The 20,818-nt window shown below is 37.5% G+C and overlaps 1 protein-coding gene across 5 annotated transcripts in view; it reads right to left on the reverse strand.

Annotated features, from left to right (window-relative positions):
• The window catches only part of MYO1B (myosin IB), a 217,156-nt gene that overhangs the window by 178,770 nt on the left and 17,568 nt on the right, over positions 1-20,818 (reverse strand). Inside the window, exon 1 of one of the 5 annotated variants that reach the window (XM_078146919.1) lies at positions 8,658-8,736. The exons of the other annotated variants lie outside the window; for them this stretch is intronic. The gene's annotated coding sequence lies outside the window, so the exon portion shown is untranslated. Of the gene's footprint in view, positions 1-8,657; positions 8,737-20,818 lie in introns of those variants that run through there. 5 annotated transcript variants of the gene reach the window in all.

Here is a 20,818-nt window from a genome sequence, read left to right on the forward strand (position 1 = left end):
GACATTAAAATGTCCTAGTATTATCGCGAAAATAGCTTTGACCCCTCACACCCCCTGAAAGGGTCTCTGAGAACTTCTATACTGTATAAATGCGATTATAAGACACACACACACACACACACACACACAAATAACTGATACACAATAATTCCTAAAAGCAAAGTTATGCAAAACCAGGGGCCGTGATTCAAGAAGGAAATTAATGTTTGACTTAAGTTTGTACTAAACCCAAAACCCGACCAAATTTTGTTTGCTAGGGTAACAGCCATGTAAACAGCCAATACGGTAGGTTACTCACTCACAGAAGCACATAAGTGCAACTTTGTTCTCTTCTGATATCAAAGAGCAAAGGATACTGGCTCTAACATGCACAGTGCCAACTACACAGACAAGAATTGCCTAACCCTGAGGACATATACCTGACTTGTCTAAAGGTTACACTAGAAACGGCCTAAAATCAGCTCTTCAGACGCTGTGGAGCAGCAAAAGTAGGAGCAGATATGGATTGAGGAGATCTGACCCAGCATGGGAGTGGAATCTGGAGTTGGAGCAATTGTTATTGTTATGGTTCAGTCATTTCATTTGTGTCCCAGCCTTCATGGCCCCATTTTGAAGTTTTCTTGGCAAAGATATTGAAGTGGTTTGCCATTTCCTTCTCCAGCTCATTCTACCAATGAGGAACTGAGGCAAAAAAGGGTTAAGTGACTTGCCCAGGACCACACAGCTAGTAAGTGTCTGAGGCCACATTTGAACTTAGGTCTTCCTGACTCCAGACCCAGCACTCTATCTACTGTGCCCCCTAGCTGCCCCTGTCCAAGGGAACCTGAGATCAAATCATTACTCTGTCCTTTGCTACCTTTACAGCCATAAGGAAGATGCACAATTTCACTGGGTCTCAGTTTTCTGCTCCGTTAAATGGGAAAGTTGGGCTAGATGACCCTTACAGGGGCCCCAGATACCATGCTCCCATGACTCTCCCAGTTCCACAACTTATTAGCTATGTGACCCTGACTTAAGTTGCTTAACCTTACTGAGCCTGTTTCCTCATCTGTCAAGTAGGTATAATGATAGCCCTACTACTTACCTCCCAGGGTTAATGTGTGGACAGTGCTTCTGTAATGCTTTATGGGCTATCCTAATGTGAGTCATGATGATGATTATGTCTGCCCAGGGCTAAACTGTTCCCGAGGATGGTCTGCTACCTCTCAGGCCCACGTCAGAGCCTCTGAAATCCTCAGCCATCCTGGTCCCTATCAATGACCGACTGGGTCTAGAATGTTCCATGTGGTTTTGGTCACCTTGAAGAAAAGAGAGAGTTGCAAGCCAGCACAGGCGGATTTGGGTGTGACTCGTTGCCAGTATGGGATCCACTTACTTTGAACTCACCTCAGTGGGTGTCTGGCCAATCAACCCATGGGGTAACCTCAAATTTCAATTTCACTTTAATAGATGGGGTTAATATGGAGAGGCATTTCATTCCTTTTTAACTCACTGGAACGTTACAAAGCCTAATGAGATAATGTCTGAGAAAAGCAGAGCTCCTGCAGGACAAAGTAGCCTAATGCTGGAAGAACACTGTTCTTATCAGGAAAACACAAACTCAGTTACACAAAGGTCACAGTAATTCTACTGCATACAAGCCCAGCAATATTTGCCCGCCAAATTAAAAAATTCCAAAGAATTTATTTGAATTGGCGCTCGTGACCCTGCAATCCCTGAGTGAGTGTAAATCCCCCTCGGACATAAACGACACACTGGAGACGCCCCTCCATTCACATATTACTGGCTGAACTGCCAAAGCATGTTTCTAAGAGAAAGTAAAGTAAGTGTGTGGAGTCACACAGTCAATGACTCTCAGTTAATAAATCCAGTAAAGCTGTGGGAGAACGGCAATGCCTTTCGTTTCATGCCTTCTCACTTCTTAATTGCTTCCCATTCAATCTTCCTCCTGCATGCTCTTGCCTAACTGTTCTCCCTTCTCACTTTTGCAAATTAGGATGCCAAGCTCCTTGCTTTGTTCAGCTCAGGTACCACTTCCCTACAAAATGCATTACCTGATTACTCCCATCCCAGTTAAGTTACTCAGGATATATGTATATATTTTCTAATAGCTCCTCTGCAGACACGTTGTCTCCCTCTACCACCAAGATCTGTAAAGATCCTTAAGGGCAGAACTGCTAATTGCTTTGTCCTTGTAACTCTAGTTCCTGGTACACTCAGGCATAAAAGAAGCATTTATAAATGTTTGTTAACTTTAATTGCATAATAACGTATTTGTTGGTGTTCAGTCACGTCTTGACTCTTCATGACCCTGCTTGGCGTTTTCTCAAAGACATACTCAAATGCTTTGCAATTTCCTTCTCCAGCTCATTTTACAGATGAGGAAACTGAAGTAAAACTGAAGTAAAAAAGTGACTTGCCCCGGGTCACACAGCTAGTGTCTGAGGCCAGATTTGAATTCACAAAAAACAGTCTTCTTGACTCCAGGCTCAGCACTGTATCCATTGTGCCACCTAGCTGACCTAATGGTGTATAATAATAATAACAATAATAATAACAATAATAATATATATCCCTAGTGCTTAGCACAGTGCCTGGCACATAATAGGTGCTTAATATATATTTACTGACTAATAAAATAATTGACTAATAAAAGCTATTATTGATTGGGGGAAATTGGAGAAGATAATGCCTTAAATCCCATCTGCCATTATCTTCTCCAATTTCCCCCAATCAATAAATATTTATTAAGCACCTACTCTGTGTCAGGCACAATATTAAGTGCTAGGGATACAAAAAGCTGCAAAAGGCAGTCTCTGCCCCCAAGCAACTCACAAATACCTTCCCTTCTCTTAATCCACTGGTATCTTTGACTTTCACTCCCCTAGACATCTAGTCATCCTCTCCCCACCCACTGGGATTTCATCATTACAATTAATACCTCCTATTTAAAACATCAAAAAAATCTGTGACTTCATTGATCTGGACTCTTGACCACCAATACAGATTATGGCACCTCCACATGTTAGTACATCATTTCCTGAACTAAGGGGCTCCCCAATCCAATCAAAAAGTCACCAGGTAGTCTACCTTTTGGTGATAAGTATGTCTGAATTTAGCTAGATTGGATTGGGTCAACAGTCTATCCCTCAATTCACCCCTGGAAGACTTAAAGAAAGGCCTGGTAGCACTTATCACCTACTTGGTTTATTGTAGTCATTAAGAACCCCAAGTCTACTCCATGCCATGCTGAGGCAGTAGGGTAGGACCTGTGTAGACAAACTGAGTGATTAAATATTAATAAGCTAAAACAAATTCACCACGAGGCCTAGAACCTTCCCTATACTATTAGGATACTAATGAGATCTTATCTCCAGCAAAAAAAAGACATTAGATTTGGAGGGTGATCAGGCTAACCTTTAATGAACAAGCTCATAGAATAAGGATTGACAATTCTAACTACCTCTAACTTTTATTTCTTGCTCTGTAATTCAAATACTTCTTTAAAGGTGTCCCCTTATGTATCTGGTGTTATGCTAATGAATATATAAAACAGTTAAACAGGCAGTCTGGTAAAGAGAATAAGAGCACTGGTACTGGAATCAGGAAGGCCTAATTCACCTCAGATACTACCTGTATGACCCTGAACAAGTCACTTATCTCTCTCAGACTCAGATTCTTCTAGGATTAATAACAGCACCTACTCACAGTATCAAAATGGAATAAGGATCAAAATGAGATAATTAATGTAAAGCACTACATAAATACTCATTTGCTTGTTTGGTTCTGAAGAGGCCTATATTATTTGTTCATTGATTATTTCATTCATTCAATCACCATTTTTAAAGCCCCTACTATCACACAAAGTCCTGGGGCTACAAAGACAAAAAAGGCTAAACAGTCCCTGCCTTCAAGAAGCTTACAGTTTATTATAAGGGGTGGAGGGAAGAGGGAGAAGATTCACATGTATACAAAGTAGATACAATGTAATTTTAATTCTAGCACTGGCCAGATAGCTTTGTACTTAGAGAAGCTCTTTAGAAACATATCTTCATTTCACCCAACTATCTCAGAAAATTCATAAGAGAAACAACGTAAAGATTCTTCAGAATGAGCAGTGAAAATCTGTCATAAGTACTAAAAATGTATCAAAGGAACATCCTAAATATTAATTGCTCCTGGGTAGGTTGAGCCAATATGATAAAAATGACAATTCTACCTAAATTAATTTACTTATTATACCAAACAAATTACCAAGAAATTATTTTATAGGGCAAGAAAAAAATAATAGCAAAATTCATCTGGAAGGAAAAAAGTCAAGAATGTCAAGGGAAAAGGAGGCCTAATAGTACCAGATCCCAAACTGTAATACAAAGTGGTAATCATCAAAACAATCTGGCACTGGCTAAAAAATAGAGTGGTAGATTAGTGGAATAAATTAGTTACACAATGCACAGTAGTAAATAACCACAGAAATCTAATGACTGATAAACCCAAAGATCCAAGCTTTGGGGAAAAGAATTCACTATTTGAGAAAAACTACTGGAAAAACCCGAAAACAGTTTGGCAGAAAATAGGTATAGACCAATATCTCACACTGTATACCAAGATAAGGTTGAAATGGGTACAATGATTTAGAAATAAGGGGTGATATTATAAGCAAATTAGGGAAGCATGGAATATTTTATCTGTCAGATCTGTGACTAAGGGAAGAATTTAATACCAAACAAGAAAGAGTGACCACTACATGACATAAAATGGATAATTTTGATTACATCAAATTAAAAAGATTTTGCATGAACAAAACCAATGTAGCAAAAATTAGAAGGAAAGCAGGAAAGTGGGGGGAAAATTTTTACAGCAAGTTTCTCTGATAAAGTCCTCATTTCACAAATATATAGAGAGAACTGAGTCAAATTACAAGAATATGAGTCATTACACAATTGATAAATGGTCAAAGAATATGAACAGGTAGTTTTCAGAAAAGAAATGATCTACTGTCATATGAAAAAAATGCTCAAAATCAGTACTGATTAAAGAAATGCAAATTAAAACTACTCTGAGATACCACCTCACATCTATGCTATTAGCCTAATATGACAGAAAAGGAAAAAAACAAATGTTGGGGGAGATGTGGAAAAATTGGGACACTAATGCACTGCTGGTGGAATTGTGAACTGATCCAACCATCTGGGAGCAATCTGGAACTATGCCCAGAAGGCTATTAAAACCGTGCATACCCTTTGATCCAGCAATACCAGTATTAGGCTATATCCCAAAAAGATCAAAGAAAAAGGAAAGGATCCTATTTTTGCAAAAATATTTATAGCTGTTTTTATAGTGGCAAAAAATAGGAAACTGAAGGAAACTGAACAACTTTGAATGAATTAGTTATTTTGACTATGATAAACACTCAAATTAACTATAAAGGACATATGAAGAAAGACACTATCTGCATCCAGAGAAAGAACTGATAAATAGAAGTATGTATAGAATAATTTCACATATATATACTTATTTGTGTCTAATGGTAGCCATCTCTAGGGCAGGGAAGAAGAAAAAAAGAAATTTATATGACAATTTGGTTGTATGTTTGAAAGGAAAAGCAAGTTGTGCATAGTAGATTTACAGTTTCATGTACGATCATTTTTTTAAATTGTACCATTCCATGGAAATGCTTGTTTTATTACATAAATTAAAAATAACATTTAATGATGAAAAAAAGAAAGAAATTGAACGGCTACCCATCAATTAGGGAAAGACTGAACAAGTTGTGGTATATGATTGGGATGGAATACTACTGTGCTATAAAAAATGACAAAGGGGATGTTTTCAGAAAAACCTTGGGAAGACTTACATGAACTGATGCAAAGTGAAGCAAACAGAACCAGAAGAAAATTGTACACAGTAACAGTAATATTTTAATAGTGATCAACTGTAAATGACTTAACTAATCTCAGCAATATAATGATCCAGGACAATTCCAAAGAACTTAGGATGAAAAATGCTATCCATCTCCTGAGAAAAAACTGATGGAGTCCGAATGCAGGTCAAAGCATACTTTCTTTTTTACTTTATTTTTCTGGGGGTTTTTTCTTTCTTTCTTTATTTTTTTTAATCTGTGTTCTCTTTTGCAACATGGTTAATATGGAAATATGTTTTGCATGACTGCATATGTACAATCTAAATGAAAGTGCTTGCCTTCTCAAGGGATGGGGAGAGAGGAAATTTGGAAAACAAAAATTATAAAAAATAAATGTTAAAAACTGTCTTCATATAATTGAGAAAAAATAAAAACATTCTTCTAAAAAAAAAAAGGAATAAACTTTTGATTGTGGGTCACTTTTGTTATCATTATAAAGAACCTATACAAAGTTAAATAGCAAAAATTTTGTCTAAGATTCAAACCTAGGTCAGCAGGCACATACAATCAGCTTCCTTGGTTAGCTGTTCTATGAGTGACTTAATCCTAACATTTCAGTTCCCTAAGAGATTTGCATATTAGCAATATATAAGAAATTTTAAAATCAGACTAACACATCTAACATAACAAACTACCCATGAATCCCCTTGGCAAAATACTCAAGAATTCAATTAACTTCATCTCCATGCAACTAACTTTTTAAAAATTCAGCATTGTGCTTTAAAACATCCATCAAATAAATTATTCAGTTTCCAAGTCACTGCCTAAAGGCAAGCAACAAAATCCATGGAGAAAGTAAAAATAAATGTGTGGATTTTGTTTATTAGCTGTGCACCTGTAGGGTAACAATGGAGTGGTGTTTGCAAAGCCAGTTTGTAAAGGCCAAAATGTAATTTGCTATGGCTTCACGTGTGCTTTGTTTCACTTTTCAATATGAATCCCATCATGATATCAGCAAATACACCCTATGGTGACACAGTCATTTGTACAACACAGTCAAGTCAACAAACAGGTCCTCTAGACCAAGAATTCTCTTACTCCTCATTTTATCCATGGCTTCCCTGGCTTCCTTCAAGTCCCAGCTAAAATCTCACCTACAAGAAATCTTTCTCAATTCCACTTACTACTAGTTAAAGCAACCTACTACTAGTTACCACCAGTTTATGCTGTGGATATGACTTATTTGTACAAAGTTATTTCTATGGTGTCTTTCCCATTAAAACCGTGAACTTTCTGAGAACAAGGGCTATCTTTTGACTCTTTTTTAGCACAGTGCCTGGCGCATAATAGGGGTTAATAAGTGCTTATTAACTGACTGCAGAGGCATGAGGGGAGATCAATTGTCTGTACAAGTAAATTTCAGTGAAACCCTACATAATAAAGTTAACACTTATTCAGAGGCCTAATGAATCTCTCTACTCATGAAAAAAAACACATTTTTGTGGACAATTTGGGGATAAGAGGGTCTGGCCAAGACCTCTTACTTCAGGTTTTAGTTGTTGATTGTTCTAGAACCAGTACAAAGCAATCCAGTACAACTCTCAAGGCACTGGAAGGAAATTAATTATCCACTGAAAAAGATTCTTCTGAATGTTTTCTACTTACCTGACACTGCCATCCCAGCCATACCCAGCTCTTTCCTAAAGTAACATAGCTTCCATCTACCTTAAAACTGAACTTCATTATATATAAACTGAATTTTACACGGTTTTAATGTGTTGTCTTTCTCTACTGCAAGACTGCAGAGCACAGGGATTGTCTAGTTTTTTATATTTATGTGACTAGCAGCTAGGCACAGTGCTTGGCATGTAGTAAACAATTAATAAATATGCATACATACATTTACTTATACATATATTACAAATGTATATAATGCACTATATATATATACCCATGTACATACAAATATATGCATATGTATACATGTATATACACATATTGCATACAATATATACACATGCTATATATAATATATACCTACAGACACAGAAATGTGTATGTGTGTGTGTATACATACACACACCACACACACACACACACACACACACACACACACAATTTATCTGTTTATTTATTTCAATCTGAAGTGATGTTCCACCAGCAACCAGAGAATGGTTGTGCCAAACGCAGGGGTATGCCACCATATTCCCTACCAACCAAACCCCACTGCTAAACACACATACCCCTCACTTTATAAAATAATCACTTCAACTTCCCTACTTTCAAGCCCACCAGAACAATTCAATCTTTCAGGTTGATCAGCTGGAAACACATTGCCCACAGCCAAATGAAGAAGCCAGTCCAGGCCATATACTAAGTCAAAGCATTTTTCCCAAGGGAAGCTCCCACCTGAGAGAGAAAGAAAACATTCCATGCCAAACTTGACAGTATTTATAAAGAAGATAAAAACTTTCATTTCCCTTTTCACATACAATCTATCACTCATGTCGTGTAAAAGAATGACATTTAGGGAAGCATCAAAAGCCATGATCCAAAGTAGAGAACAGAAAAATTCAAATTTTATATCACATGTAAACAAAAACTATCACACGTAAGTTGGATAACTTTTTCCTACGGCCCTAAGTTAAAAATGTATTCCCGTTGACCCCAGTATCAAAGAAGTCACACTACTTACTCTACACTCTTTTGTTTTTAATCGTACAAACTTATTTAAGAGATGTGTAAAATAATCTAATACAAGTTCCCTCTAACTTTGGAGATCAGACCCACTTACCAACTGCTTTTCCCCTCCATTGTTTCTTTCTAGAACTCTGCTTATGCTGCTGTCATTTAATCATTCACATAAAGGGGAGGAGAAAACACTGATTTCGAAAGGCAAATCCACAAAGAACAACAAATATTTTGCAAATAGATAAGAGCAGAACCATTGGGAAAAAAACAAATTGTGTGACATTTTGAAAAGAACTGACTCATACATTTTTGGCTTTTAAAAATTCATTTCCATCCAGTACAATGATCACTCTAACTCTTAACCAATCCCCGAAAATGACAAATCACCTTCTGTAATAAAACACACTAAGTGGAACAGGAAATACAAATAAGAATATTTCCTGGACTCACTGAACATATAAATTGTTCTTCAGTCATTTCGGTTATATTTAACTTTTTGTGACCATTTGGGGTTTTCTTGGTGAAGATACTGGAGCAGTTTGCCATTTCCTTCTCCAGGCAACTGGAGGAAACCGAGGCAAACAGGGTTAAATGACTGGCTCAGGGTCACATGGCTGGTGTCTAAGACCAGATCTGAAGTCAGGTCTTCCAGACTCCAGGCCCAGCACTCTACCTACTGTGGCAATTAGCTGCCTCAAACTTATAAATTACTTGGGGAAACAAAGACATAACACATACCAAGTGAAATAACACTGCAAGAGTTTAATAACAATAAAATTCAAATTAGAAGTGGTGTGGTATAGTAGAAAGAACACTGGATTTCGACTCAAAGGGCCTGAGTTCAAATCCTGGCTCTTCAACTTATTTCCTGTGTGACCTTAGGCAAGTCATGAAAACTCTCTAGGCCTTAATTTCCTCATCTGTAAAATGTAGAAGGTTGGACACTAGATGTCCTCTAAGGTCCATTTCAGCTCTAATCTAGAGTCTTATGATCTTAAATTATCACAAAGCAAAAAAACATTACTAATTGACCAAAAACAAAAATTAAAAAGTGATATAGCCACTAAGTGCCATGAATTCAGAGAAGGGACACCTTGATGGACTTGGTCTGGCAAAGCCATTAGGAGGAGAGGCAGGAACCCCCACCACCTTACTACTACTAATAACTTACATTTAGATAGTGCTTTAAGGTTTGCAAAACATTTTACACAAGTTGTAGGAGCGTGGTTCATAGGTCAGGAACTGAAAGGCATTGCTAAATCCATCTAATCCAAGCCCCTTGATTTAACAGATGAAGAAACTGAGACCCAGGGAGATTTTAACTTCTGCAAGTGCACATGGCTGGCTATGTGTCAGTCTGGCAATCCAAATACCTAGAAGGGTGAGATCTGAATAGGCAAAAAAGAAAAAGTGAGTTTAGAAAAGCTATAATGGGCAACAAATGAGTGAATGAATGAATGAAAGAAAAAGCACTTAATAGGTACTTTCCATATGAAAAGCACTGTGCTAAATTCTGGGGATACAAACAGGAAAAGTATCCTCTGGTGGTGGCTCTTCCAGCCAGACCTCCTTCTTATGGGTTAGAAATGAGTCCGCCCTTTAAGAAAGCCCTTCCAGCATTTGGCATTTTGATCCCAAGATTAGTCTGGAAGCAATGTGCAAGATGAACGGAGGAAAGAAAAATTGATGGTGGAAGAAGCTATTCTAATAAGAAAAGCACAAGGTAAGGATTTAAAGTAAGACAATAAAAAGGAAAGGACTGTAACAAATGCTGTAACATGAGACTCTTCAACACTTGGTGACTGACCAGATGTGGAAAGAAAGGTCAAAGATGAAGCCAATATTTAGAGGCTGGGAGATAAGGCGAAGAGGGTGATGATATAAATGTCATGCTACCTAAAGTTAGTAATGCAGTTGATCTTTCCAAACTACATTTGTTGTTGTTGAGATGTTTCTGTTGTATCCTACTCTTCGGGACCCCATGTGGGGTTTTCTTGGCAAAGATGTTAGAGTGGTTTGCCATTTCCTTCTCCAGCTCACTTTACAGTTGAGGAAACTGAGGTAAAGAGGGTTAAGTGTCTCGCCCAAGGTCACAAAGCTAGTAAGTGTCTGAGGCAGGATTTGAACTGGTCCTCATGACTCCCAATGCAGGCAACTCTACCCACTGTGCCACCTAGCTGCCCTCAAACTATATTTATGCTATCCTAAATGCACAGCAATAGATGCCCATAGTATTTAAGAATGAACCAAAATACACTTTAAGCCCACAACCAAAGTCAAGAATGTAGTCTCTATATAACCTGGCTCTTAAAAAAAGAAGGATAAACAAAGAAGTAACTATTAAAACTATATTTAAATTTCACACTTTAAAATTATCTGTTTCTCTACAACAGTCAGAGGAAACAAACTTTCCTTGAAAGCCAATCTTGCATTTCTTAGGAAAACAAAGATTTTGCTAAAAAGCAATCAATTCAACTAGATAAACATTTTAGAAAGTGGGTGCTCAGTGCTTTGCACAATGCTTCACACATAGTAAGCAATTAATAAATGTTTCTTGACTGAATAAATGATTGGAAACAGAGATGATAAATGACAAATTTCCTGACTTCTAACTTACATTCTGAGGAGGAGAGTGAGATATAGAGGACAACATATACACATACAAGTAGAAAGTTCCCCTCCAAGAAATCCATCCCTTATACCAAACCTACACAACCTAGCAGTAGGTAGGGGCCAAAATTAAAATAGGCTAAACTTCTTTCGCCCACAGATAGGTTAGACTAGAGACAGACTGACGATGGTTGGTTACCACGGATCATGTGACAAACAGAAGAATGAGCAATGGCAACACTACATTTTTCGGACCACCCTGAAATCCTTTGGTGGACCTCAAGTGGCCAGCAGGCCTTCCTTATAACAAAGAACATAAAAAGAAAGGCCACCACCACCACCAAAAATAAAAAACTACAACAAAAAAAATAACAGTACAGGTTGCCAAGTCCATTATATGAGACATTCTAAACACATGATCCTGTCTCCTACATCTGCAAAAAAAAGGGGTACATTCTGATATCTTTTCTTTGGGACAAAGCTTGGTCATTACAATCTCACAGAATTATTTTGTTTTTGTCCTTCTTCCTTTCATTGTTAATCACTGGTTATATACTGTTTTCCTGATTCTACTTACTTCTCTTTGCATCAGTTCATAGAATTCTTCCTGTGTTTCCCCTTATTCTTCATAATCACCATTTCTTAGGGCTCATTAATATTCTAGTACATTAATGTACGGGAATGTGTTTAGTCAATCCCCAAAAAACATACATCTATTTTGTTTCCAGTTCATTACACCAAAAAGTACTACTTAAAAAAGGGGAACTTTCTTTTCATCTTTATTTTTTAGGGGTATATGCCTAGCAGCGGTATCTTAGGATCAAAGCACATGGACTAGTCACTTCATTTGCATAATCCCAAATTGCTTTCCTGAGTAGGTAGACCAATAACTTTATGCTCTCAACCTAAATACATGATGTTAACCCATTCCTAATATGTAAATATATTTTTAAGATTTTTTTTAATTTAGTCAGCACCTACATGATGAAGGGCACTGTGAGACACCTTGAAAGCCGTATAAAGTTTAGATTAAACATGGACTTTGGCATTTACACCCTACTAGGAAGCTAGAACACTATCATATAGACTAATAATACATAACATTACATGATAAGTGCATTAAAAACTTAAGAAACAAGGTACTATGTAAAGTATAAGGGGGAAAGGAAGCATTTTTAAATATATATTTTTATCTTGTTAAATAATTCTGAACTACATGTTAAAAAACTTTTTAACATTCTTTTTTTAATTTCGAGTTCCTCTCCCCATCCCTTGAGAAGGCAAGCAATTAGATAATGTAAAGTCATAAAAAACTTATTTCCATTTCAGCCATGTTGCAAAAGAAAGCACGCACTCATTCTCACACACACACACACACACACACACACACACACACATACACGAAAGTTAAAAAAAAATATGCTTCAATCTTCACTCAAAAGTTCATAAATTTTCTCTAGAGATAGGTAGCATTTTTCATCATGAGCCCTTCAGAACTGTCTTAGATCACTGTACAGAATCTTTTACAGCTGCTCATCCTTACAATATTGCTGTTACTATGTGTAATGTTTTCCTGGCTTTGCTCACTTCACTTTGCATGAGTTCATATAACTCTTCCCACGTTTTTCTGAAACCACCCTGCTGTTCATTCCTTACAGCAAAATAGATTTCTGTCCCAAATATATACCACAACTTGTTCAGCCATTCCCCAATTGATGGGCATCCCTTCAATTTCCAATTCTTTGCCACCACAAAAAGAGCTGCTATAAATATTTTTATACATGTGGGTCCTTTTCCCATTTGTTTGATCTCTTTGGGATACAGACCTAGTAGTGGTACTGCTGAGTCAAAGGGAATGCACAGTATCGTAGCCCTTTGGGCACAATTCCAAATTGCTCTCCTGAACGGTTAGATCAGTTCACAACACCAACAACCGTGCATTAGTGTCCCAATTTTACCACATCCCCTCCAGCATTTGTCATTTTTCTTGTTAAAAAATACTTTGGTGAATATACAGTCTCACTGATGGGAATAACTCCCTCCAAAAGAAGAGGCTCCTTTACACCTTCTCATCCTGTGTGTGTCTTGCCCATATCTTCCTAAAAGGTAAGACTTTTCTTCCTTCCATAAAGGAATGGGTGTGGATCTAACTCGCTGTGTTGGGGTTTACCTCTAGATCTCATGCTACTGCATGAATACTGGAGGTCCACTGGTCATTCTCACAACATGATGGCCACCCTCTTTTTGGACATATCTTTGTTAATAATAAACCTGCAGCCTACCCCTGCCCACTAGGTACATCTCCACTGTCCTTTGGGTCATCTACTTTAATTCTTTGGAAATGGTTTGTTTTCTAAAACTGGGAGCTATAAATCACAAGAAAACTACTAATTGTAAATAGGTGGGCAACTATTTCAGGGAAGCATCAGAGTTCATTAAGAGAACTGTTCGACACTACCCAATCCTACCCCTAGAGTTCTAGTGTTGCTGATTCCAGCCCAACACCCTGTAAGCTGCCAGAACCCCACAACCGCCAACTGCCAGCATTGGAGACCTCAGCACAAAGCCAGGGACCAGGCCCTAGGCTCCCAACACAAGCAGCTTAGGTCCGTGCCCTCTACTCCCCAGCAGGAGAACTCAATATCTTTAAAGGCCTATCAATAAGCAAATACCATGACCAAAAAGAAACGTATGATAGATTCTTATTATGCGAAGAGTGAAGATCAAGGCAGAAATTCTGTAGAGGACAACATTGTCAACAAACTCACATCTGGAGCCTCAAAAGGTAATAAAAAGGTAATATGAACTGGTCTGAAGCCCAAAAATTATTCTTAGAAGAGCTCAAGAAGGATTTTAAAAGACAAATGAATAGGGCAGCTAGGTGGCACAGTGGATAGAGCACCAGCTCTGGAGTCAGGAGGACCTAAATTCAAATCCAGCCTCAGACTCACAACACTTACTAGCTGTGTGACCCTGGGCAAGTCACTTAACCCCACTGCCCAACCAAAAAATAAATAAATAAAAGTCAAATGAGAGACATAGAAGAAAAAATGGGAAAAGAAATGAGAGGTATGCAAGAGAGAGTCAATAGCTTGGAAAAGGAAGGACGAAAATTAACTGTGGAAAAGGAAGTCCTGAAAAAATACAATTGGCTAACAATTGGCCAACTGGAAAAAAAAAGTACACTGAAGAAAACAAGTCCCTAAAAAATACAATTGGCCAAAAGGGAAGGAGGTACAAAATCTAATAGAAGAAAACAATTTGTTAAAAATTAGAACTGGGCAAATGGAAGCTAATGACTCTATAAGAGAGCAAGAATCAGTCAAACAAAAACAAAAGAATGGGAAAAAAAGATGAAAACGTAAAATACCTCATTGTTAAAACAACTGACCTGGAAAATCAATCTAGGAGAGACAATTTAAAAATTATTGGTCTACCTGAAAATCACAATGAAAAAAAAGAGCCTGGACAGTATCTTTCAAAAAATCATCAAGGAAGGTGCAGTTAGGTGGCACAGTGGACAGAGCTCTGGCCTTGGAGTCAAGAGGACCTGAGTTCAAATCTGGCATTAGATATTTGACGCTAGCTGTGTGACCCTGGGCAAGTCATTTAACCCCAATTGCCTCACCCCTCCCAAAAAAAAAATCATCAAGGAAAACTGCCCTGAGGTCCTAGAACCAGAGGGTAAAATAGTCATAGGAAGAATCCACCGATCACCTCCTGAAAGAGATCCCAAATTGAAAACACCAAGGAATATAGTAGCCAAATTCCAAAATTACCAGATCAAAGAGAAAATACAGCAAGCAGCCAGAAAGAAATAATTTAAATATCATGGAACCACGGTTAGATTATAGAAGACCTTACACCTTCTACATTAAAAGACCATAGGGCATGGAGTACGACATTCCATAAGGCAAAGGAGCTTGGAATTACAACCAAGAATCAACTACCCAGTGAAAATGAGCATGATCTTTCCAGGGGAGGAGATGTATATTCAACAAAATAGGGGACTTCCAAACCTTCCTGATAAAAAGACCAGAGCTCAACAGAAAATTTGATCTTCAAATACAAGACTCAAGAGAGACATAAAAAGGTAAACAGGACAGAAAGAAACAATATGTTATTAATAAGGGTAAACTGTTTACATCCCTGCAAGGGGAGATGACACTTGTAACTCTTGAGAACTGTGTTGTTATTATACCATGTTAAAGGAGTATACATAAAGGGGGTGGGTATAAATTGACTTTAATGTAATGACAAAATAAAATCTAATCAAGTGTGTTAAATGGATCCAAGTAAGTAGATTAATCTGATTTAACTGGAAAAAAAATGAACTGAGAGAAAAGGAAAAGAGGAGACAGACAAGGGTAAATTACATTACAGGAAAAGGCACAAAAACTCATTACAGTAGAGGGAAGGAAGAGAGGGAGATGAGCATTGTTTGAACCTTTCTCTCATCAGATTTGGCTCAAGGAGGGAATAACATAATCAGTTAGGTATAGAAATCTAACTTGACCTATAAGCAGTAGGGGAAAGAAAAGAGAGGGGGGCTAACAGAAGGGAGGTGGGACTGAGTGAGGTGGTGGTCAAAAGCAAAACACTAGTGAGGAGAAAAAAGGAGAAAGGAGAAAGAAAAGCATAAACGAGGATGGGGGGGAAAGGATGGAGAGAAAGACACAGATAGTAATCATAACAGTGAATGTGATATATGAATGCAATGGAATACTATTGTGCTATATGAAATGATGAACAGGCAGACTTCAGAAAAACCTGGAAAGACTTGTATGGTCTGATGCTGAGTGAAGTGAGCAGAACCAGGAGAACGTTATACACAGTAACAGCCACATTGTGTGATGACTAATATTGATAGATTTAACCCTTGTCAGCAATACAAGGATCTAAGACATCTCCAAAGGCCTCGTGATGGAAAATGCTATTCACATCCAAAGAAAGAACTATGGAGTTTGAATGCAGATCAAAGAATAACTATTTGCTTTTATTTTTCTTCTGTGTATTTTGTTTCCTCTTTCTGGTGACTCCTCATATTCTAATTCTTACTTACAACATCACTAATGTGAAAATGTTTAATAGGAATGTATATGTATAGCCTATATAGATTTGCATGCCATCTTGGAGAGGGAGAGGAGGAGGGAGGGGGGGAAAATTTAAAACTCAAAAGCTTATGGAAGTGATTGTTGATGAATCAAAATAAATTTTAAAAAAATATATACAGAGAGAGAGAGACAGAGACAGAGACAGAGAGAGAGAGCCTGCTTCCTTCCTATTATATTCTAGGCCCTATTCATTATCCATCTATGCTATCAAATTTGAGGCCAGCAAAACTCCCAAGCATAACCTGAATCAAAGTACAATATAATGGAAAGTATTTAACAAATTAAATAAGAACTAAACATAGATAATATTGATATGTGGTTTTCTAAGTCAATACTCAACCCATAGGGATCCTGAGGACCTTCCCATCTCTAAGGAATTACTTATCCATCTGGACTCTGCCAGACATCTTCACCCAACAGAGACAAACAGCTCTGGTGTGTTTACATCTCTCTGCTTTATAAGTCACAAGAATTTATCAGAAGTTCAAATAAGTTATCTCTGTTGTTACATGACTTAAGGAACTTGTTATGACTATAACCCATTATATCCCTTGGTGAAGGAAAAGGAATGAATTCTTAATCTGGGGTCTACAGACATCCCGGGATCTTCCTGGGATTTCCAGGGGTCTGTGAACTTGGATGGGAAAAAAATTACACCCTCATTTTCTCAAACCTCTAACTGAATTTTCCTTCAATTATTTAAAAATACTATTCTAAAAATGGTTTGCCCAACTTTCAAAGGAGTCCAAAACCTGAAAAAGATTAAGAACCTATCCTTTAAAGCAGAGGTTCTCAAACTTACTTGACTTATTACCCCCTTTAAAAAAAATTACTCAACACCATGGAAATCTACTTTCTTTAACCCTTTAAAGGGTTTTTTTAATTCACATCATTCAAAATAAAATATTTTTTAAATGGTGTATCTTAAATTTAATAATTTAATGTAAATTTGTGGGTTTTTCCTGCATTTAAATGTTGATGATGCAATACTGTGCTATGTAACCACATAGTATCATATTGTAAACAAGTCATTACATGCACACGTTCCTGTCGAATCATGCGAGACTTCCCAACAATGCATGACACCCTCCACGCCAACGCTTGCTTCTAAAGACCTGTCAGTCTGAAGACTGACACTGATCAGTTATAACTTGCATTTTGTGTTTATTTGGAAAATAATGTAATCACTGCGATTTTAACTCTGTTGTTACACAGATGAAACATGTACAAAGGGTTTTTCAAAATCTTCTTCTCTTTTCTTTCCTTACCCTTCCACCACCCCCTTACTTTTATTCAATGCCCCCAAATGCACCTGAGGTTACTACGGCCCCCCATTGTTCCAGTACCCCCCCCAAAGGGCGGTTTCACCCGCTTTGGAAACCTATTCTTTAAAGCACTTACAGAATCAAACGTCTTTCATTTGAAAGTCAACAAAAATAAGCACAAGGAGAACCCTGCAAAATCTACACCTTTTAGTTGACTGCATGACTATAAAGAAGTGGTCAGCTGTACAATATCATTCATGAAAGCATGCTTCTTCCCTCCTAATACCTTCATCAATGACACTCTAATATGTTTACCTGAGTCTCATAAAAAAGTCATAAAGATGGGAAAATAGGCATATGGATTGGTAATTTCTGGTATCATCCAGAAAATGTGCAATCCTTTAAATAGAAGGTGAGCCAGTCATGTAGTAAAAGCAATGCATAACATAAGGACAAAATAACTCACACTTACAGAGCATGTTAAGGTTTTCAAAGTGCTTTACATATATTAAGGTAGCAGTGCTTTGGAAAGATCTTTTGTGGAGGATTTATGGGAGGAAGACGTGAACAAGAATGTAAAAAGGAGAGGACGTACAGATGGGATGCAAGGTAGACACGATGGAGGCAGTATCCACCCAGAGGTCACTGACCCACTGAATATGCTGACAACACATGATAGCGATATAAAAATTCTGTGGTACACACAAATTATTATACAGTACACTATGGACACAAAAGAAAAATTTAGAGATCCAGGAACAGCAAAACATTGTCAAAATACCTTAACACAAATTCCTATCTGACAACCTATAACTTTGCAAAAACATTAATAATACCCAAGTCACAGAATCATAAAATCTCAGAACTGCAAGGGACCATTTAATGCAAATTAATTGTTGGGCAAGAATCTCCTCAGAAATACTCAATAAGGTCACGTCCTTGCTGTTCAGCCATTCTCAGTCACGTCCAACTGTTCATGACCCCATTTGGGATTTTCTTGGCAAAGATACTGGAGAGGTTTGCCATTTCCTTCCCCAGCTTATTTTACAGATGAGGAAACTGAGGCCTACAGTGCTAAGTGACTTGCCCAGGGTCACACAAATAGTTAAGTGTCTGACGCTAGATTTGAACTCAGATCTTTCTGACTCCAGGCCCAGCACTTTATCCACTGTGCCACCTAGCTGCCCAATAAAGTCACAGAATCATTGATTTAGAGCAGAAAAGAACCTTAGAGGTCACTGAGTCGAACCTCTCCATTTTATGGATTAGGAAACTTAATATTTAGAATCCTGATAAACGTTTGAGGTAGGATTCAAATCCAGATCTTTCTGATTCCAAGTCCAGACCCTATCCACATTGCTTCATTTCCTTTGCTTAAAGGCTTCCAAAGAATCTTTAAAAAGATCAGCTCCCAAGGAATTACATTTTGGAAGGAAAACAGAAACTTTCTCCAATACAACTCTAGCCCTAGGCTCTACAGAGACTGCTAATTTCTTAAAAGAGTTATTTTTAACCACAGCTAAGGTTTGAACAATCCTGACCCATGAGCCAAAATCAGACTAAATTGGCTAAACTGTAAACTGCAGACAAATCTTAATACAGTACTAAATCTCAGGCCTGGTGATCATTCCTATTAAAACTAAAATTCACATTAAAGCCACAAACTAGATATCTGAGCTTACCAGAAACAGCTTAATGTTATAATAAAATCTTACAATAAAATTACCTGCCATGTTATTTTATGATCTGTAAACTCTGTTTTGCTGCATACTAATTAGAGATAAGCAAGAAATTCTTGGAATACAAAATAGTACTGACTTTTACCCTACCAAATCAAACCCCTCTGGGATGAGCTAGGGGGAAAGGAGAATGAAACAGACAGGCACACGTCTAAGATTTTTAACCCTGGAAGACTGACCTCATGGAAAATGATAAAAATCCTATCAAAAGGGTTCCCCCCCTGACCTATGTGATGTAGAACATGTACATACACAAAAGATGGCCCCATGGCATAATGGATGGACTTTCAGGAAGATCGAGTTCAAATCCCACCTATACTCTTATTAGCTTACTAGCTGTATGACCAAAGGCTTAATCACTAAATTCCTCAAAACCTGAGTTTTCTCTCTGTAAAATGGGGGACAAGGAAACTTGGGAGTACCCAAGCTCAGAAAACACATGCATCTCTTGTAAGAACTCTCATCTCACCTACTCCAAACCTCAAAACCCCTTCCAATTTTACCAATTCCTATTGGTTAGCTGCCTACATACATGCTACCGAGGAATCTTGCATGATTTTAACAAATGCATAAAAGACAATCTCGTTGGAGCAAAGCCTCAGAATTTTGCTCTGTCCAATTAAATGCTTTTTTATAGTTAACAAATAAGTATAATGGGAGCCTGTGCTCTCTGTACTTTCCAGTTGGCTATGTAACTATAAAGATGTGTGGTCTGCTACTGCAAATCAGTTTTAAAAAGCCAAGGTTGTCCTCCTATGTGTATAAACTAATCTGAATTTTTATTAGAGTTTAGCATACAGCAGGCATTTGTGATTGATATCTTCATCACTTTTTTGGTAGTAATAATGTGCATGATTTTTTTCCAAGTATTTGTTATCTTCCCTTTTCAGATATTTTGAAAATCAATCCTTCAACACCTCCCAAATAGATTTTTTCTGTGTACATTTAATATAGCCTGTTCTGTTTTCTTCAGTTACACTTTATTATGCAGTACCCTCAAGGACTATGATTTTAAGAATCCAGCTATGATTGCTCTACTATTACTGATGGGGGCAAAAAATAGCATGCAATAGAAATCCTGGCAGATCTTTTCTATTTTTTTGCCCCTTTGTTATCCTTCCAATTTCATCCTTAAATGCTCTCAGGATGATCTGAATTGGGTCTCACACTAAGCTTCCACTCTTTATTTCACCACTTCTTTATGTTTTACAAGGCAATTACTCATTAACATTTCACCATTCTCCCTGTAAAATATAACATATACATTAATAATCTAAACTGATATTACCCTTTGCTACACGTCTCTGATTAGCAAGAAAATCAATATGTGCTAATTTGGCAATTTCTGGGCTACTTTGGCTTCCTTGTAGTAACTATTGCTGTTTGCTGTTTTTGTTGTTTGTTCTTTGTTTTCACAGAGGACCAATAACAACACAGGTGATGTCTTGAATTTCTTGTGAATTGGATTTAGTATTTCTTGTGAAAAGGATTTAAGTTGTACAAAATCATCAGTGGTTAGACTTACTAGCAAAAGGC

This window comes from Phascolarctos cinereus, unplaced genomic scaffold (assembly GCF_003287225.1).
Source record: "Phascolarctos cinereus isolate Bilbo 61053 unplaced genomic scaffold, phaCin_HiC Scaffold_726;HRSCAF=1367, whole genome shotgun sequence".
Classification (NCBI taxonomy): domain Eukaryota; kingdom Metazoa; phylum Chordata; class Mammalia; order Diprotodontia; family Phascolarctidae; genus Phascolarctos; species Phascolarctos cinereus.